Here is a 21229-nt window from a genome sequence, read left to right on the forward strand (position 1 = left end):
TGATTTTAACTTATGTCTGCCTCTGTATTTGTGGCACCGACACTCCAGGAAGAATATTTCATTTATTCTTCCCAGGTAGAAAGGTGTCAGACAATCCCCTGCTAGGGATTTTAACACCTACCCTGCTTTTCTCTCCCACTTTATTTTACCTGCTCTTACATTGCAATGTTGTTGCTGTAATAGTAGGGTGTTGTGCCTCAGTATGTTTTGAGATTTGTCTGAAAAGTGGGTTATGAGGTAAATTGTATTTTATAAGTGTTTTCTTTGGCCACTTTCAATTGATGCTACAATCTTTCTCTTACAACAAATTTATTCTCCCCTCTTCCTCTCTCATTTTCTGAATAGCCTGTTCAGAGAAAGTTCATGTAAATTAAGGAGAGCACAAACAGGCTGTAATGGCAGTGAGTGAGCAATTCAGCTCGTGGTACTTATTTCAGAGAACAAGCAGCCAGTCTGATGCTGAAGATGATGGGCCGTCCACGGTGCTTCCTCCTCGCCTTCCTCAGAAGACAACTAATTCTGTCACATAAACATGCCATACATGAACACTCACATAAAATCAGCTAAGAACATGACCTGAAGGCCCTCCCATTTGCAGATGAGTAGCACCCACTCTATAGCTCCTCTGGAAGGTGCACCCCCCTCCCTAGTCTCGTCACCCAGGTAGGGTGCTCTCATGCACCTCCATAGATCATAATCCCAAAGTAGACTTCTCCATCATTAGTGTTTTGGGGTTAACGATGATAAGACTCATTAGCAACCTTCTAATCACTGTCCTTTATAAAACAAAGCCAACACATTGCAAGGGGTATTCTAGTCAAGGCTTTTTCTGCAGAAGAATTATGTCTCACTGGGAAGAAATCAAAATGGCAATTCTTCATGCAGCATGACTACCAAGGCAAAAGGAGGACAGTGACAGCATAATCTGGCACACAGAGAAATGCATGGAAGTGGGCTCTTTGAGGTTTCTCAAACTGAACTTCAGAAAATTTAATCTACCACCTTTGTTATTGCTGTCCAGAAGGATCTAGGATGATATTCATCATAAGGCAAAGGTTCACACCAAGACATAATGTAGAGAGATAAGTATGTTACTCACTAGGACTATTTGAACCTTTTTGAATGTGGAAGCTTCCTTAAAATACATATTCCCTATTGCGATGAAGTCATCTATTCCAGTAAATTACTCACATTACTGGTTTTGAACACATACTCACAATGCGTCTCCAAAGAGATATTTATTTGAATATGTGATTTTCTAACTAAGTGCTGTTCCATATTTCCGGAAATATGCCTAGCATGTTTAATATTTATTTCAGTAAAAACTATCTTCTATATTTCAAGGTACTTCAGAGATACTGTATGTAGCTATAGTTGTTATTTTAAAGGAATATTTCACCTGATGCTTCAAATATTAAGCATTATGCTAATAGATAGCCATCAAAATGAAACTTGTTATGGGGACTGGGCAGGTCAGCTTAAGTCTGCCAACTACAGGAATCTTTTTCCTCCTCTGAAAGCTCTAGACTTGACCACCATCCAACACAGGAGACACACTGGTGGATGTTAGTTGTGATTAGACATGGCAGTTTCTATATTATTGTGTAAGAGAGCGGTGGCACCAGCCAGAGGTTTATAGTTCCTCAGTTTGATCCTGCCTCGGAAAGCATAAATAGAATAGAAACCTCCTATCAGTCTTGCTAGAGACTCCTGCAGCAAGGAGGAGTTGCCCAGGTGAGTTGAGTTATATATAGCTGCACATTTGCTTCATCTCTCTAGCCTTCCTAACTTGTGACAGAGTAGAGCCAGATGTGGATTTTCACTGTCAGTTGCTCATCTGTAGCTAGTCTCCTATGTGAAGGGGTACAGGGAGGAGGAGAATCAGCAGTCACGATATTTTCCAAAGCTCAGGTGGAATCAAACAAATTCCCTTGTCCTTAGGATTTTCCCAGCCTGACAAGGAAGCAGACATAGCACAGTCAGAACTTCAGCTCCGCTTTCTTGCCTTGAATGCAAGCAGAGTTTATGTAAACCAGGTTTATTTTACGTATTTGTGTATATATCTCTACACACACATACATATATGCATATGTACAAATATATACATATATGTATATCTATTGGGGGGTGTGTGTGTATGTATATATCTCCTCCTGAACTCCTCTTCCCCTGCAGTGCAACAAGCAGAGAGCAGGGGATATGCTAAACAGCTGCAACAGATGCAGCATCTACTCAAGGTGCTTCTGGCTGAGGCAATGTGAAGGGTGTACTCATCTCCACAAGTAGCATTTACTTTATCTTACCCACAATAGCATGCGTGTCTTAAACACTCCTGGTCTGATATGAGTGGCTAAGCTCAGATTCAAATTAAAAATCAAATATGGTTTTATTTCCCCCAGAAAACACAGAATACTTACCCTGATATGAAACATGTTTCAAGGTACAAATTACATGCAGACCACCTGGACTGGTAATACAAATATTCCTGTTGAAGGTGTGATTTAACTGCACATTTATTATTTCAGTTCTGAGTTATTTGATTGCCATGATGATCCTTAACTAAACCATTGCTCCAGATATTTGCCAATTTCTGACTGGTTCCCATTTTTACAGTAACAGATCTCTGAAATAAAGTTTATCAAGCAGCCACTTACTTAGATTAAAAGCAAGCTAAGACTAAATGTTCCTGTATGCCCAGACTGTGTTACTTGCATATACTTGTAGCTACGATAAACAAGTCTGCCTCTTAGTGTGTGTAAATGTAAACATATAAAACATGTATCTGTGCACACCTTGAGATGTGAAATTCTAAAAATACTGTAAGAACAGTGAAACAGGAAAATAAGTTATTACCCAGGAATCAGAGGATGTCATGCTCTCGCAGTGTGCATGTGTTGATTAAGTGTGTAGTATTTAAGGCTAACAGGGTAGTTACAAATTTGCTTAACAGAAAGATTATCTGCAATATGTTTAGTTCTACAACTAATGAGAGTTATGGCCATAAATCAGTGCTCTAAATGCTGCCTTACTTCTTATATGTCTCACATTTTCTTTCCCTGGATGATCTCAAAACACATTAAAAAAGCTGGTGTATTCTAATTAGCTAGGATTTACCACTGGAATATATTTCAATTTTGGTAGAGTGTCTCAAGCCAAACAAGTCAGAGGACAGGATCAAATAAATTTATATTAGTTAGAGTATAGACTAAGTTTTATTTAAAAGCTCTTCTACATAGCAATAGAGTGAACATTTCATTATCTGGAACCTCATGCTGAATCTAGGCAGATTTCCTGAAACATTATCTTAATGCTCACACAAACGTAATTACTAAATCAATATTTTGTATTCAAGCCTAATTACGGTACATGAATTAGAATGCTACTAAAGAGATGTGCAGTTGGCTGGTTATTAGACTTTAGCTGGCTGATATTAAAACTTACAAAGGATCTCAGTTTTGGCTGCCCCCCCGATGTGAGTACACAATGTTAGAATCAACTTCACTGGTTTTGCTAATTGTCACATGTACAGTACATCTACGAAGCACTACCAGTCTTACTGTCCCAAAATAAATTCTCAAGGAAAGCATGACTACTCTTTTTCAGTTGGCATTCACATTTCTGAAAGGTACAGTTTTCTTCATAATATTGCAGAGAAGGATTTAGAACAGAACTTTTAATAAGGGCTGAGATGACATCAGTTGCAAACAAATGAACTAAGGTGTTTTAAAGACTTTTTCCTTTGACATGTTCCCTATTCAGTTATTTGTTCCTAGCAGAAGTTATTATAACGTCTCCATTCTAGGATCTCAAATCTGAGCTATCGAAGAGGGAAATGCAAATTGGAAAGGGCAGGTAGGACAGTAGTTTGTCATCATAAGAACTCCAAGATCAGAGCTGCGCAGAAAAAAGTACCGCGTAAGAATGACACCAAATTATTGTCCCTTACTGTTTCAGACATCACAGTCAGCAGACATGTCACCTTCCTGCGGATGTTGCAAGAGCTACAGGGTGGGGGAAAAAATGTTCATTTTTCTGGCATAGGAATTAGACTTGATCATGGTCAGAAATTCCAAAGCTTCTGTACTATTTCCCACTCCTTATTAGCAAACTTCTTAGTATGTGTAGCTCCTGCAGGATCTTTCTCCTGTTATAAAATATTCCTCCTAGAGTTTACTCTGATGATATGTAATGAGCATTCATACAAAGTAATTATGGCTTCAATCTGTGCACTCATTGGTCTTCTTTTCCACAGAACCCAAATGCATGAGGGACCACTAAAGGCGCTGTCTCTAAATGGCAAATAGAGAACATGGAAGTACCATACTGATGCAACCTCCCTGACTTCAGCAGACTTTTAGTGAAATGATTTTGGAAAGAGATGGAGAAGACTGAGGTTTCCTTGCTTCTTTCATCACCTTCATATAAAAATATGGAGAAATGTGAGGCATCCCACATGTATTAATTTTGTTCATTGCAGTTTCATCACCTGAACATGAACTCCTGAAGAAAATCCAAGAAATGAGGTGGTTGTTATTAATATTGAACAAGAATAGAGAAATGGCATTATCTATGTCAAACTCTAACACTCAGTTTTGCAAACAGTGATGACAAACTGGAGACAATACAAATTAGATGTGCAAGACCAACCTTGAAAATGACCTTGTTCTGTCCAGTGAAAGACTAAATGAAAGACTAAGGCACCTCAAGTGAAGAAGTTTAAGAGGCAATTAAGTCATGATCCATTTGTTCCCCATGAAAGGAAAATATCTCATAGCAGCAGACTTTTCAATCTAGCCAACTCAGGGTCTCCAAGAGATAAAAAGCATGAGTGCTCAAGTAAGGATTAGATTGCATTTTTTAAGATTATGTTTTTAAAATGAAGTTAACAAGCTGTCAGAGCAGATTACAAAGGTCTGTGCTAAGTTTTCTGCTATAAGGGCTCTTTTGGTCAAGACTGCATGCTTCTGTAAGCAGTATGCTGAGTTGGCTCAATATGGAAATCTCCAAAGATGGTTTTCTGGCATGCAGGAGGTCAAAAGTGAAGAAATATTCCTTCTTCCTTGAGATCTATGAGCTTTCTGGACTAAGAGATATACCTTTTTAGTCTAAGTATAGCGGACAGTTGCTTTCTGCCTTCAGACTTCAAGATCAGTGCCAAATTTAACTTCTCTTTAAAAAAGTGTTTTATGAGCTACTCCAGGAAATGTGAATGGAATGCATTTTTATTTCAACAAGCACTGTATTTCCTTCTGGGTTTTTTTTTTTTCTTTCTGACTCCAGGAATGCTAAGCTCATTCCCATTTGGTTGGCTGGGTAAATGACCTCACATTAGAACCTTTTTCTTGTCTCTCACTCTTGACTGATTCATAGTCCAATATGGAAGCAACTTAAAATTCATATTAATTTGCTAAATGTCAGTGATCTGAAGAATTCACAGGTTTATTTCTATGCTGTTCTGACTTGATTATGAATCACCAACAAAATGAAACATATGCACTGGGCATACTTTTTGCCTATATATTCAATATAATTTTATGTTTCTCACTAAACGTGTCCTTGGGACAGAGATGATTACTAAATGTAAAATAACCAGCTTATTCCTCCACAAAATCTTGTGCATCCTCTTACAGAGTATGGTGGGATTTCAGGTCTTCATTTTTCACTTCATGCTTTAGCAGCACTACTTTACAATTTTTCTTACATATGCTTTTAGAGACGAGCACATATTCTGAATTCTATTGGTTTGTTTAAAATCTAGTACAGCCTGAGCCATAAAGCAAAACAAAGTTCCTCAGAGTCGTTACGTAAAAAACCATCATTGTTAAAATCTATTCAGTGCACATCCAGAGAAGCCTGAAGCACCGTTTCTTCAAAGAAATACTGATTCTGCTCATTCTGCAGTGAATACCAGAACAGATTGGCAGCAAGAGCCTCTGGGTCCGCCCTGTAGAGCTTTCAAAATCATGTCTTTCTTGGCAATAGTATAATGAGACATCTAAGCTTCTCTTTGCCAGCTTAATGTTTTTGGCAGGAACAACTGTATTTAGCATAAAATACCAGTAATCAAGGTTGAGCAGCTTTGGTTTTTACACATTTTCCATCTTTTTCTATTAAAAAAAAATCAGAAACTAAAAATCAGAGACCTTAAAAATGTCTGCAATGCCAGCTCACATGTCTTGGCACAGGATATTCTATTTAAGGTAATTTCCATCTGACTTCTTTCCTATACTGCAAGTTTTATACTTCAGCACATCAAGTGCATTCTCTTTGGAGAGGATAAAAAGAATGGATTGCAAGTCCCTATCAAGGTTATCCTCACAGACATCAGTACTAAGGCAGAGGTTACTCATACGTCATTTGTAACTTATCCAACCAACTCAACGTAATTTTAAGGAACTTATCAAGAAAATCTCTCAGCTAAATCTGTAAAAGGTGTCTACATATAAGATTTAAAGCCTCACCACTTTTCAGCACTCAGCTACCACCCATTCCTAGGAGCTGCCCAGGTTCTCTAAGCATCTTTCACTGGGAACTTCAACATCTGGCTTTGGACATAGCATAAAGCATGTAAACCAGAATTAACCTCAGCTTCAAAATGTCCAGCTTGAATCTCAGCCTGTAATCGTGCTTTTGGAGGGGTTTACATCTTCTCAGTGTGAGTCTGAGTATCCTTCTCAGATTATCATCATCAAGTGCAGCTGCTTACAAAACAGGAAACCCCAGCCTAGTTTCCTCCCCTCATGTAGACAGTGGGAGACCTCAGTTACATTCCCCTCTTCCCTGGCGGAACCCTTTATTAGATTGTGCCTTCTGCATAACTAGCATTTTGGTGTACACCTATCCCATCTTGACAGCCTGTGTTAGGAATCAAGGCCTGGTCCACATTTAAACTTTTCAAGATCACCACCTTTCAGAGCAGCCTAAATACATACACGGAGCAAAATTTGCTCATGCTGCATCTATACAGTCTGTCCGGAATGAACTGTGGGTCCAAGATACCTTTTGAACAATGCCTACGTTCTCTCTCAGAGGGAACTCTCTGGCTTCTTCCAGACAGAAATCAGAAACAAAAAAATGTGTACGCAACTGGGCAACAAGAGGATCGGAGCCCCAGAGCAAAACAGAGAATAATCCAAATTGACAGGATATTTGCCCCTAACGCAACTGCTCCAGTTCTTGTTGGAGGACTTAACTCTCTGTTGGACAAACCCGACTGAGGAAAAGCTGAAGCTTGACTCTACGAGATGCCCAGATGAGAAAGGCAGACCTGGATTCCAACTTTGCTGATGACATGAGAGTTTTTTGTCCTACCCTTAGAGCCACGGGAAGAGGAGGGGGTCTCGCTTCTTTTTGGTGTAAGTCACCAACCCTCCTGCACCAATCCTATCCAGTGACTGTTTAGCTGTTTCTTGCAAAATGGAGCTGGTTTTCCAGGACACACTTAGTTTCTGAAAATACCCTCTAGCACTAGGGATGAGAGTTTCACCTGCAGAATGGAAAAGGGATTTTTCATAAATTTTTTGCAGAACAGAAGGGATGAAACCAAGATTCCCCATATTCAAAGCAAGTGCTTGGGGTTTTGGGATGAGGTTTGCTTTTTTGAGGGGAGGGGATGTTTGTTTTAATTAAATCACTTCTAATCATTGAGCTGGGGGATACAAGGGCACCATGTGCCTTCTTGGATTTTTGCAAAATGACTGACATAGACACCTAAATACAGGAGACCACATAGGACTGTGAATCTGGATGCGAACAAAGAGCATCTCTGCAGCCAGACCATGTAGGAGCATGTGGTGGAAAGGGACCTTCTGAGGTGCTGAATCCCAATCACCAACTTTCACACATAGAAATGCATTTTCATGATTTTGCTAGTAAGGTGATCCAAAGGCATGTATTTGAGCTCTTGAACCCTTGCCTGAGGTGATCTTCTGTAAATGAGGAACCAGTGGTCCTCTGAAAGGTTGTTTACTGTAAAAATGGCTGTTCCATAACCACGCTGCCCAATGCACTGTCTGTGCAGGGTATAGCCCTCTGACCTGACTGCCAAGAGAATCTGCTGCTTTGAAACTAGAAATGTTCACAATCCACCCTAAATTTACGCCTTGCCAATTTTCTCTACTCATTCTGGTGCCAGCGTTGTTTTTTACAATAAGCAGCTTTTCTCCCTCTTGGGACCAAGCTCTTCTCCCACTTGCATTTATAAACAGCAGTCACATACTACCTCAACTTTCATTTTGTTACATGAAAGCAGCTCAATTTTTTTAGTTTTCTCTCATATGATAGCTTACGAGACTCTCAGTTCAGAGCAGGAATTAATGAGCAACTGCTAGCTACATTTCGTAGTATAGGAATGAGGAGGCAACAAAGGAAATTAACAGGTAACAGGCTTAAGGCAAAATAAAAGGTGATTCTTTACACAGTATTTAGTTAAACCATGACAATTCCTGCCACAGGATATTACGGTTGCCAAAGTTTAGACGAGTTCAAAGTGATTAGATAAATTGCTGGAAAGGATATGAAACACAAAGATATCATCTGTGTCTGAGGGAGTCCCTGACCTACAAACTGCTGGAGGCCACACGAGCATCCAGCGAAATACACTGTACGTGTAATCTTCAGTCTTCACGGGGCATTCACTATCGGCTGGTATTGGAAGCAAAACAATGGGTCCCCCTTGGATCTGCTGCTGTCCTAAATTTTTCTGCCAAGTGTCTTAAGTGCCTTTCATTTTATGCTATTGAGACTTATTTCTATAATGCCAGTCCTCAAGCACATCCAGTTCTTTCACTGTTTCATCTTCATTTTTATCTTAACTTTGCATCATCAAGTTAATTTCACCAGGACTTTTTGACTCCTTGTGTTAGGGACATTATTTGTCTATTAAAACAGAACTGATCCTAATACTGATCTTTGAAAAATACAATTTCAGACTTCCAGTGTAAAATTTCCTTAGGTAATGCCATCTCCTTCATCCACATTCCTGCCTACCTCACAGCTCCTTTGCTTTATGGAGGAAACCCGCAGTTTATTCACCAGACTTCCTTGTCAAAACTGAACCAAAATATACATTGACTTTTTGAGTTACAACTAAACAGTCATTAACCACCAATTCCACATTCTCATGTTTGGTATTCGTATATTTATGTGTGAAAAAAAAGTTGGTCTTTAATAGCTTTTGGAAAACCTATTGCAGGTTGATTTTTCTTAAACTGTGCTTACTCTTTGTGGCCTCTCTTAAAACTTCTTCAGATAACCAGTCCCGTCACTTCAGGCATTTCTGGTAATCTCTTCACTTATTTCAGATGTCTTTCCTAATGTGAGTATTCTACCAGTGGGGACTGGAGCAGAGGCTTTTAATAAAAATCTCTGCTAGGTGTAACTTCTTTGACCAAAGAGATCTCCTGGTCTCCTCCAAATCCAAGACTCTACACTCCAACTCTAATTAGTTCCCACAGGTGACATACACACTGCTAAACACAATGCCCCAAATATTCCTGTGCACTCAAGCTAATGGGCATGCAATAGCCTCTGTTTGTTACAGCAAACTTTCCTATATGCCAAAATGTTGTGATGACTTACAAAATGCCAAATGGGAAAGATCATTGGGACATTCTCATCCCTAAAGTATCCCTGGGAATTGCCTGGGAGCATGCTCGGTTGGCACCAGCCAACAGTGCAGCAGGGACTGCTGTAGCAGTTTAATGGGATAGATGATGAGTCTGGTGCCTGGAACACGGTGGGCACTGCTGGATGTACTAGTATGGAGCTGGCTTTGTTGTGTCACAGTTTGAAAGAGAGACCCTTAACTGTAAGGCTACTTCTGTTAATCCTTATGCTAAATTTATAGTGAATCAACTCATAATCATCCAGTACAAGGTCACTCTCTACGAGCTAGTATTCTCAGAGATTTCATTACTTACTAAAATCATTGCTTGACAATCATCAGCTAAGAGTGATTCAATGATCCTGGAAATGCCCCATGGGTTTAAGGTGTTTCAATGCTAATCTGGACATTTTTCATTCATCAGGCTAGCACTTCTGCATCCTAGACATATTTTAACCTTTGTGCATTTAAGGTCTTTTTCTTCTGTCTCCTTCTGTCTCACTTCACAGTGACTGTGAAAAATAAACTCTGAAGCTCTCTCAGAAGACTGCTATTCTGGGTATGCTGCCAGTCATTAGTAGCATAGATCACCCTGTAAGCAGGATGTCTTAAACATCTTCATGTCAGTTTAACCTTGTTCTTTATAAAAACCTTTTGATGAGACTTGGAAATCGCCAGGGAAATCTTAATTGACAAAGGCATGTGGAGAAAAATCTGATAAATGGCTTATAACAGATTTTCACTGTTTAATTTAGGTACCAGGCATACTGAACATTCAAAAGATAGGAAGATAGTTCATAGCAAAAACTATGCAGGATGCTTTCACCAACCTTTTATGTGCCATGTCTGATGCCTGAAGTGAAGTGGTGGTTTTTTTCCCAGCATAAGAAAATGGGTGATTATCTTTTCTATTTTTTCTAGACCAACATGAAATGGAGAAATGGACAGACAGGTGGGTATGGGAAAATTTACAATTTCCGCTGGCTTACCATTCTTACTGCTACATACAAGTGTTTGCACTTTGTGCCAAGTAATGTCCCAGGCTCAGTCCTTCTTGCACTGGTTTTATGATCTATCATTTCATACATGGATCATTCTGCCTTTAAAACTACAGTCTGGAAGCAGGAAATCTCTTGAACTCTGTGCCAGGATACTTCCCGCTTCAAAGAGGACTTGTGTTCACTGAGGTCTTTAAGTGACAGTCATCCATCCCTGCACTATTACATACAGCTTATTTGTGCAGAAGTACATTTTCACCAAAACTGAGAATACTGGCACTTTAGTTAAGAAAGATAGGCCTTTTGTGCAGCTCTAAAAATTGTAACCCATAGATAAAAATTATTCTTCTTAATACAATGATGTATTATTCTATTAAAGATCAGGTTAGACAAGCTTTTGAGGTGAATGTGATGCAGATTGTAAAGCAGTAGAATACACTGGTTCTGGAGTTTGTAAAACACCTTTTTGCTTGTGTCAGCTTAACTCATTTTTCCCAAAGTGGTATTTAGGTTAAATAGATGGGTAAATAGCTTCCATCAAGAGGAATAGCAGGACACCGTCCATAATTTTTATCAACAACTCTTGTAAAGAATATCATGATTAAACCAGGTCTCAAGTCTGAATCAACTTGAAGGAACAACAGAAAGATTAACTCCATGTTTAGTGAATGCTACATAATTTATTTAATAAAGTCTCCAAATAAGCATGGAAATTACAGGCCTGACTACAATTGAATGTATCTGAAATAAGACACTTTACATGGCTGATTGAACACGAGCACACAGACAAATGGAACTGGAAAGGTTTTTTAACATGGAAAGTTTAAATTTTATGGTTCTTACTATAATTGATAACAATCACTAGCATGTAAAACAACACAAAGGGCAATCCATCTTGCAGACGACATAGAAGCCTCTGAGCTAAGTCATGGCAAGAAACTAATTTAAGAGCTAATTTTCATACATCTAGGTATCATAGCTTGATTTCAGAACTCAAATGCTATCAAAATGTACGACCTCCTCAAGTTCAGAGTAGAAACATAAAAAAATACTTATTTGGCAAAGACAGAATGATTCAGCAAGTTCCAGGCACTTGCAAAATAAGCATTTTATGTTTGCAGCTGCATGTCTCTCTGAAGGACAAGCTTCCAACAAGAAATGAAAGAAATATTCCAAGCAGCAGCAATGCTATGCTAAAAAAATCAGTCGTATAAGATGCTCATGGGAAAGGGTTTTCTTTTCCTCAGTTTTCACTATTAGAGTAAAAATTTGTTTAGTTGGAACAAGCAGTATTACCAGATGGAAGTCACAATATATATTTCTATATCTTACTCCATTTTTCATTAAGACAATTTAGAATCAAAGATTGAAGCCTTAGTATTAAAAAACAAAACAAAGAGTATATGTTCACATCAACACAACCAACCTGCAATGTCTCACATTTTATTTCTCCTATACTTTTGTTCATTTATCATCTCTTATCCTCAGCATCCTAACTTGCATGCTTAAGTCTTCACTTTAGAGTGCCATAAATATTAAATTATTTGTAAAACACTGTATATGCCTCAAGGTTTTATACTAATTAAATGTTGTATCTGAATGGCATTAGTCATTAGTTAATGGCCACTGAGGGAATGTTAACAGGTTACAAAACAGGTTTCCAACACAAAGACATACAGACAAAGTCTGGAAGATTTAAATCTTATCAGCCATAAAGATCTCAGAGGAATTAAGATGAGAAACAGCCAAGCACCTATACATACAAATGACAGTATCTGCAGAGGGTTTCAGAAATATACCTGTGGTGTCCCATGCATCATCTTTTTGTTCCTAAGAGGGAGAAAAACAGCGTGCAAGATGTTTCAGACAGAAAGACAATAATGGATGAAAATTCATATTAAAATCAAGAAATACTACTATATTGTTTCTAACAACCAGGTAGGGAAAGGATCCTAAATGATCTGGTGAGACTTCATTGTGCCAAAAAGTAGTCTATTATCAAAATCAATTTTCTTCGGGCACTTTGATGGTAGGACTTACGTATATGATTAATTCTTTAGAATCTGAAATAAAACATGAGCTAAGCTCTATAAGGTGATGACTTTGATGAGGACATCTACTGTAGAAGATCTGTCCATACTAAAAATTGCAAATGGTATGTAATGGTGATGGAATGTGCAGGAGGAGGACATGGAGCATTAATTCACATGCATTTTGTACTGATCCAAAAAACCCCCTGACACTGCTAGGTTTGAGGATGTAACTGAAAGGAAAAAAAATATCATGCTAATTACTTTTTAAAGAAATTTCCTTTGTGCATTTCATCGCGTGCTCAATACCAATACTTACATCTTTATATAGCATTCAGTCAGTTAGGGCTGATTCTGCAAAAATACCTCTGTACACACTCCTGACCTTTAGAACAGGATTTTCTACTCAGGGGAATACAATTGCAGGACACAGAAGCCACTTAGTTTCCCCTCTCATTAAGGGATGCTCAGAGGCAAGTCAGTTTTTCTATAAAGCATTTCTTTTTCAAACATATTTCTGCAGAGACTTCAGGCGTGCTCTGTCATATTCTACATTACTCTTTTAAGAAATAACATATTTACTTTTTTCCCCACTGATCTCTGTGTCTGTAGCTGCACCACAAACAAAACTGTACAAAACAAGTGAACAATCACATCCACATGGAAATGAAATCTGACAGAAAACATGTATTATTATATTGGGCAGTTCTACCATCTATCTACAGGAACATGGGAACATTTTCCAAGGTATCCAGGTGGCTTCACTGATGCCAACCAATGTCACCAGAGCATGTAATAGCAGAGGATGATTACAGAGAAGACTAATTTTCTTTTTTTTAAAAAAAAAAGCTGTAGTGAAAGGAAAACAAGTAAAAAGATAAAACTTTTTTGAAAAACAAGCCAAACAAAATCTCACCTAAATCCTCTTGCAACAGTTCCTTATATCTTTCTTCTCTGCTACAGCATGAAGCATTCTATATTTTCAGTAGAAAATAGTCAGTGTCTTAAAAAAAATAATGGCTTGACTGATAATCCACATTTCTGGTCAATAAACACTTTTAACCAACTTTAGTTAAAAGCTTTAAAAAACCAAAACCTAAAGAGTATTGCCAGCAAAGAAAGAAAAATAATTACTCTAAGTTAGCTGTTGAATATTGACTTTAAAAAACAAAGCAAGCCAGCTGAAAAGAACATTTGGAAAGAAAATGATCTAGCTTATCCCCAGATTTGATGTTTATCCCCAGAAACTGATTTGATGTGGACAGCCAGAATGGGAGCTGATTTAGCTAAGCAGTAAGTCTTGCCCGTAAGAATTTCACAAGGTAGCTTAAAATAGCTAATACCTGGAAGCTGGATAGGTCTATGCATTAAATGCCAGAGGCTATATTCAGTGTCTACACTCATTATGACACATTTCTATGATTCAGCTACACCACAAAAATCTACTGAACCTCTTCTAACTTTGTAACTTATAAATGAGAACTGAAGTTCTAGTTTATTTGCTAAGCAGTATCAGAGTTCCAAGTCATGGCTTCAAAACCCCATCCTATAGTCACACTGAAGTTTGGTTTGCGTTCTCTTACCCACTGTTTTGTTGCTTATTGCTTCTAGCCAGACACTGTTTTTTCAACAGATATTTTAAAAAAGAAAGAAAAAAAGAAAGTAGCATAGACCAGGTGATGTTGTCACATTGAGCAGTTTTGCTTCACACTTCAACTATTTGTATTGCTCCTAACTTAGATTTATTTGTGTAAGTGATCAAAGGATACCCTTTAAAAAGTAAAAAAATAACATAATTGTATTATTTGTATATATATTATTATACAGGTCTGACACCGCACAAGAATCACTCGGCAAGCCAATAATCCTCTGATTTACATAGCATATTACAACATGCATAAAGAAAGGCTGTCCACATACTATAATCTTAGCTAGCATCTTATCAAAAAAATAACACCTACATTCTCATGATCCTGCCTACTGGGAAGCCTACACATTTTCTTTTATGATAGTATTTGATGTCATAATTCATAAAGTAGTGACTTTTTTTGCCCGATGAGAAAAATCTCCATAAAATTGTTCAGCCAGCCAAGATGGCTGTGCTCAGTTTTCTTGAGTGAGGGTAAATGCCAAGTTTCGTCTATGCTGACAAAATACACGATTATTTTATATTAATGCAATTTTTCTGAATTTACATCCCGAATTTTCTGAATATGAATGGCTGCAGTTCAGGGAAGGGAAAAAGCTTTTCAGAAAGTGTGGACAGGGAAGAAGGGGACAGGTCCCCCCCTCGGCATCATGTTCAGAGTGGAGAAATAGTTTTTGCACCTTGACCGTACTAACAACTCAGTTTTGCTAGTATGAGCCAAGTGCGGTGACCCCAGGGGAGACCCCTGCGTGGCTGCATACAGACAGCTGGGAGGTTCTGACCGGGTCGTGACACCCCGGCTTCCCTGGACTTCAGTGGGGCAGGATCCGACTGACACGTAAAACCTCACTCTCCTCAGAGCAGTCTTTGTCCCTGCGGTCTGAGAAAGGTTCTTTAAGAGGTGTGAGTCACGGGATATACTCATCAGCTGAATGACTTTGAACGACTTGGGCAACATCTCCAATCAGCAAGCAGGGTAGGTATGCAATGTTACTTTTTTTCCTCAATGTGCTAAAATCTCTCCCAATGAAAAAAAAATCAAAAAGTAAATTACAAGCATAAAACGACAAAGATCTCCTATAGAAAGCAGCTTATAAGGTGGACTAAGCAGAACTGATGAACATCTCCCACATCTAATAGTGGATCTATAACACTAAAAAAAATATTTCTATTTATATAGTTTTAGATACCTTAGAACAAGCAAGAGCATACAGTGAAAAAGAGTGAAAACTGTTCCTGTGGAAAACAAGTACTTTAGGTAAGTATAGCCATCAGGATGAAGAAAACGTGTTGAGTAAAATCCTGCTCTCACTGAAGATAATGGCTTTATAAAAACTGTTTATCACATGCTTTATTTTTATATTGAGAAGGTGCAGATTTAAAGAAATGGTAATGCCACAGATACAGAAATTGCCTGAAAATTGTCTCCCAAGCCTACACTGTGAGAGTGATTTTCTATAGCTTATACTACTCATTTGTCTATGCCAGTAAAAAAGTAATATAAAATGTGGACAGAATTCTGCCACAGCACCATAGCAGTATATATTATTGCACAATGTTCAAAGTAGGTAGTGTAGTATCCAGCCCTGTGAATGCCCAGTACTTTGTTCTGGAGGCATTAACTTCTTATAGAGGTTTTGATTCAGAAAATCAAGTAATAACTTACAAAAAGTAATGTTTTGTTTGTCCTTGTTCATGTAATGTTAGATTTAACTAAACCTGAGCCTCTCAGATCAATTGTGTGGATTTTTAAAGAGGCAAGACGGTATAATTTGAAAAATTACGCATATACATGCATACACATCAACGCTTCATCCCTGCTGCTGAAGTGAGAGGCAATGACGCATGCAATAGCTTTCATTTGACCTCATTGTGTAGGCCAAAGGTAACGTGGAAGAGGCTGTTTTTCTCACAGAAGTTCTGTAGAACTTAATCCTGTCAGTGAGAACAAAGACGATCACAGGAGTTACACCAGATTTTGAACTTATGGGATTCACTGTTGATTTGAGTTCCATGGGGACTCACAGTGTCCTATGGACATGTAAGGTTCCATATTTATTCAAACTAAAGGTGGTAAGGCACTTGCTTATGAACCTTCCTCTCTCTACTGGCCCTACTATGAATTATTGCTGTGGTTATCATCATTTTTGAGTATGGCCTTATCAAACTCAGCACTAGTTTTACTACTGCATTTCCATATTTGTGTATGGATATGTATACATACATATATACTGGAACATCCACAATCTTCATTTTCATGTATCAGTAACTCTGCTTATTTATTAACACATAGTAGCTGAAACTGAATGATGAATGCCAGCTACAGGTAACTTGTATTAGCTGCCAAGCCACTTAGTTCCAAATTTATGTAAATAGCCTTCCAACAGTTTTGTGAAATTATTAAAAACAACAGTAACAAATATAAAAGCAAGCACCTGAGTAAAAATCATGTAGTTTGTATTATTGTATCTTTAGTCATTGCGACAGTATAAAAAATATCTACTCATTCAAAACCAGAAAATATATTTCTGTGACTATTCCATTATTTACGAGTATGAGGTAACCCAAAATGTGTTTGATATTCATAATGAAACTCATAAGGGAAACCAACTACTGAAAAATATTATGTTATTTGTAAAGCATACTATTAAGTGAAAGAGCTATGGCTTGACCTCTTTAATTACATTTTTCTCTTAACTCAGAGAATATGGTGCTGAAGGGCAGGCAGTAACAATACAACTTGAAAGTTGGGTAAAAAATTGTCATATAAAAGCCTCCAAGTATATTTTTAACAAGATGCTCTTGATGCTTCAGTAAAGCACATGCCAGAAGGACTCTGGGCTGTCCCCTTCTAAGAAGCTAGTACGTGTACGCATTACTAACAGTAAATGGCTCCAGAAACAGATTTTATTTTCCAATTTTAAGAACTGTTTACCATAAACTAAAACATAGACTTATCATTTCAAAACTGCATCAACAGTGGGTTTTTAAAAGAAAAAAAAAACAATTGTGAGTATATTTTATATCCTTAGAATATAGGGATAAATCCTCCCTGCTGTCTCTTTTGGATGCTCCTTCACCTTTTAGGAGTGGGAGGACAGAAGAATGACATAAAACTGCCTCTCCAACTCCTATTTCAGCTTTGCCCACCTGCTTGCCTTCTGTACAGGCACGGAAAGCTGCGGAGGAGGCAGTGTGGTCCTGCATGGCTCACGGGACCCATTGGAACCCCTTTCTTTGTAGCATGTCGCCCACCTCCAGCTACGAACTAACTGAAGGCAATTTCAAGGTGCTGGTCTAGCCACTAATGCTTAGCAGCCCTTTCCTATTCCATAAGATACATCTTCAAAATTAGGTTTGGGATCTTTAAAGCAAATAAATAAAAGCCATTTTAATTTAAATATGTATTTTAAATCACAGTCTTCAGCCAGAAGACTAGTAGGAGTAACTGCTTTAACACAGATAAGTCATTCCTGAGATGTCAATATTTGTTAAAAATAGTGACAAATGAAATGTGAACTTTTTCTCTACGCCTACAGCATGCAATAATGGTCCTTTCCTGTTGAGTGAGAGTTGTAAGTATATTGTGAGGAAGAACTTTGGGCAAATGCCACAAAGTCATTCACTGGACAACTTTGTGGAATTAAGTGCTTTTCTTCTAGGTATAAAGAATCTTCTTACCACTGAGGTAAGTAAAGCACTGAGCTGTCTACAGAGGTAGCTAAATTTTCATTAGCAATAAGAGATGTACAAAGGACACTGATAGAAGAACAGTGCAGTGGATGATGCCACTTGAATTAAGGGTTTAGCTTAGATCACCTGTATTTCCCACCTTTATCATCACTGCTTCTTTAATAGAGACACATGCAATAAGCTATAATAAACATTTTTAATGACTGCCAAATCATTTTTTAAAAAATTATAGTAAGTATTTTATACAGTAACTATATTTCCTGTCTGCCTACTAAGCTAAAAAGTATGTATTAACACTAACTGCATATGGTGGGGCAAGAGGGAAAGAAAGCAAGTGCATCATGTAATATGCCCTAATGATAAGATTAGGAACTGTGGGAAGGCCTTGTGACACATAAAAGCTGCAGGTGAGTTAGATCTCTAATTCTCAGAATTTTTGCATTGTATCTTACTATGTTCTATTTTTTTCCCACTTGTTTACAACAATCATATTTTAAAGATTTCTTTTTTTCAAAGAATATCAATTCAATAAATTTTATGTTAAAGCACTAAATGACTGTAATTGAAACTGTGATCATCAAAGTGATACTCACTACTTTCAGGAAACCTCTAAAAAAAAGATACTTTATGAATATTACAGTTACTTCAGGGTACAAGGAGTTGACACCTACTAAATGCAAGTAGGAATTAATTGAGACTCTGTTATGAAGTTGTTATCACATCCAAGTTTCTGTAGGTCCCCAGATATTAGATGCAGACATGCTTATCAAACTTCTTTGGGGAGAGAAAAGACAGCATTCAAGACAGAAAAACCAAAAAATTTTAGGTCAATTTTACCACTGATCTATTCGAAGCAGGCCTGAAGTTCAGAGTATTAGGAGCAGTATGAGCAGAAATTTCAGGAAGACCAATAGTAGGCATACATTGAATGAGATTTGTCACATAGGTGCCATTATTGTATACAATTCCCTAACTCTATTATGTCTCACACAGGTATGTAGTACTCTCTATTATCTACAAAAACTGATGCTAGGGAAAATGTTCGAAGTCAAGTCCACAGCTAAGTAATTTGCTGAATTTTATTCTAAGTGCTTGATATAATATGAATTCCTAAGATAATCTGGACCCAATAGATCTCTCACAGCAAGTTTTTGTGATCCCATGACAGCTTAAATGAAAAGATTTAATAAACAATAAACTTTGGTACTGTGAAACAGGTCTGAGTACCCTCTAGGGATATTATGCAGAATAGCTGCTGATGATTCTATTTTGCTGGTGACCACTGTATTCACTTAACTAACTGTACCAAATGATAGCTGAAATCCTGTATTTGTATTTTAAAATACAATTATTTGTGCACAGTACTTCATCTAAAGATACTGCCTACATCTATCACCCAAAGAGGAGGCTGATACCCAGGAAACACACTCTGTTAAAATGTGTAACACATTAAATAAAAATGTTGTCCCTTTCACACTGCAAAAGTCTTCAGACGCAATCTGTTTGCTATTACAGTGAACTCTTTGTTGTACCAGATCTCTTGTAGCGACACTACTAATATATACCTAAAATACTTGCCATTTCTTAGGTTCTTTCTCTGCTTTGGACACATCAACAATCTGTTGAAGTAAAAAAATACTGAAGCTGACAATTTTTAAGTAGAGTAACTTAATAGATACTTAACCTACTAGCATTATTATCCTATCACACTGCCATTATAACCATGATCAAGGTTACATTCCAGAAATACAATTATATTGTTGGCAAGAAAGTTACATTACTTTGTTTAGCGATAATGCAAACTACAGCAAATCTACCCTTGAGTGACAAGATGATTTGGGGGAAGATTTATATTCTCCTTGCAAAACTCTTCAAGGAAATTTCATGTCTGTGGGGACAAACATGTTTGCTCTATGTAAAATCTTAGGAAAATACATTTATAGTAAATAAGAAACCAGATTTCAATAATACTAAACAGACATTAAAGGTCTTTTGCCTTTTTTAAGAAGATTTTTTATGTATGATTGAAGTTTATACAACACTCCAGAAAAGCCATCATGTGTTAGATTGAAAAATAAAATCAGAAGCATTTTCTGTCATATAGGTATACATGAAAAAACGGGAACGTTAATGTCTTAGAAAGTGTATGTCCAGCTTTGTACTGTTACTCATTTAACAAAGCAGAAAATAAGATACTGTACTGTAAACAAAAAGCTACAGTAAAAGGACATTTTGAAATTTACACAAGTTTGAGTTCATAAACATTTTGGTTGCTCCATAACAGTTTTCATATAAAATGAATAAAAAACCCTTGGACAGCTTTCATCACTCTTGACTACTTTTCACTTAAATGCACACAGACATACTTTATATAGCAATATACTGATGTACTGTAACATGGATATTAAACTATGATTACTGCTTTTTAACTCAGATGTGTATTATCCAATCAAATATTATCTGTAATTGAAATACTCATACATTATGTATTCCCATCATGTTGTTAAGTATAAAAACATGAAAATATAACTTTACATTATTTCAGTTATATACATCAGTTCAGGCTTGACAAAGATTTCTTTTACACTATGATTTTTAGAGGAATAAGCCCAGAGGTACAATAAATAGCTTTCCACTGTATACAGTAATGCAATTCTACTTTTTCAAAAAGTTTAGATTACCATATGAATATTATTTTAGTTTGGTCATTCTAGCATTGAACATTAAAAATCAGAATGCATCCCCCAACATTCCTGATGAGGAGTAATGCACAGAACACCTATGGATTACAGATGTGTCAAGAAACAGTTTAGTTTAAGTAGAGGGAAGTTACTGGTAAGTTTGACATTGAAAACACTGTATACACCTCTTTTGCTGACCGCATTGAGAGTATACACTGTGTTCACATGCCTGCAGAAACAGGCTCAGAGCTTGTACCACAAGAAGGGATTTCAAGTTTCTGATAAATGTTCTGTCTTCTCCAATGTTCAGTAAACATTTTACTTAAGCCTAAGAAATAGATTCCAACTAAAACTACAAGTCATATTTCAAATTTTGTTTCAGTCCAAAATAAAATAGAGATTCACTGATACTGCACGAGGCAATGTATCCACAATGCAGAAACAATGTAAGCTTTTCAACCAAATGTACGGAATTTTATCTACAGGGAAAGCTAGAGAAACATGATGTTGCTTTGATTTGCATTAGCATTTAAATTAATGTTATTGCACCCCTCCTACAATTCCTTTTTGCTTTG

General features: G+C 37.3%; 1 protein-coding gene across 1 annotated transcript in view; it reads right to left on the reverse strand.

Moving 5' to 3' along the window:
- Nucleotides 1-19961: 19961 nt before the first annotated feature.
- The window catches only part of GRIA2 (glutamate receptor, ionotropic, AMPA 2), a 55318-nt gene continuing 54050 nt past the window's right edge, over nt 19962-21229 (reverse strand). The window contains exon 14 of the mRNA XM_010586096.1: nt 19962-21229. This exon is cut by the window's right edge and continues 1614 nt beyond it. The gene's annotated coding sequence lies outside the window, so the exon portion shown is untranslated.

The sequence above is a fragment of the Haliaeetus leucocephalus genome, unplaced genomic scaffold, assembly GCF_000737465.1.
Source record: "Haliaeetus leucocephalus isolate CR32 unplaced genomic scaffold, Haliaeetus_leucocephalus-4.0 Scaffold140, whole genome shotgun sequence".
Lineage (NCBI taxonomy): Eukaryota > Metazoa > Chordata > Aves > Accipitriformes > Accipitridae > Haliaeetus > Haliaeetus leucocephalus.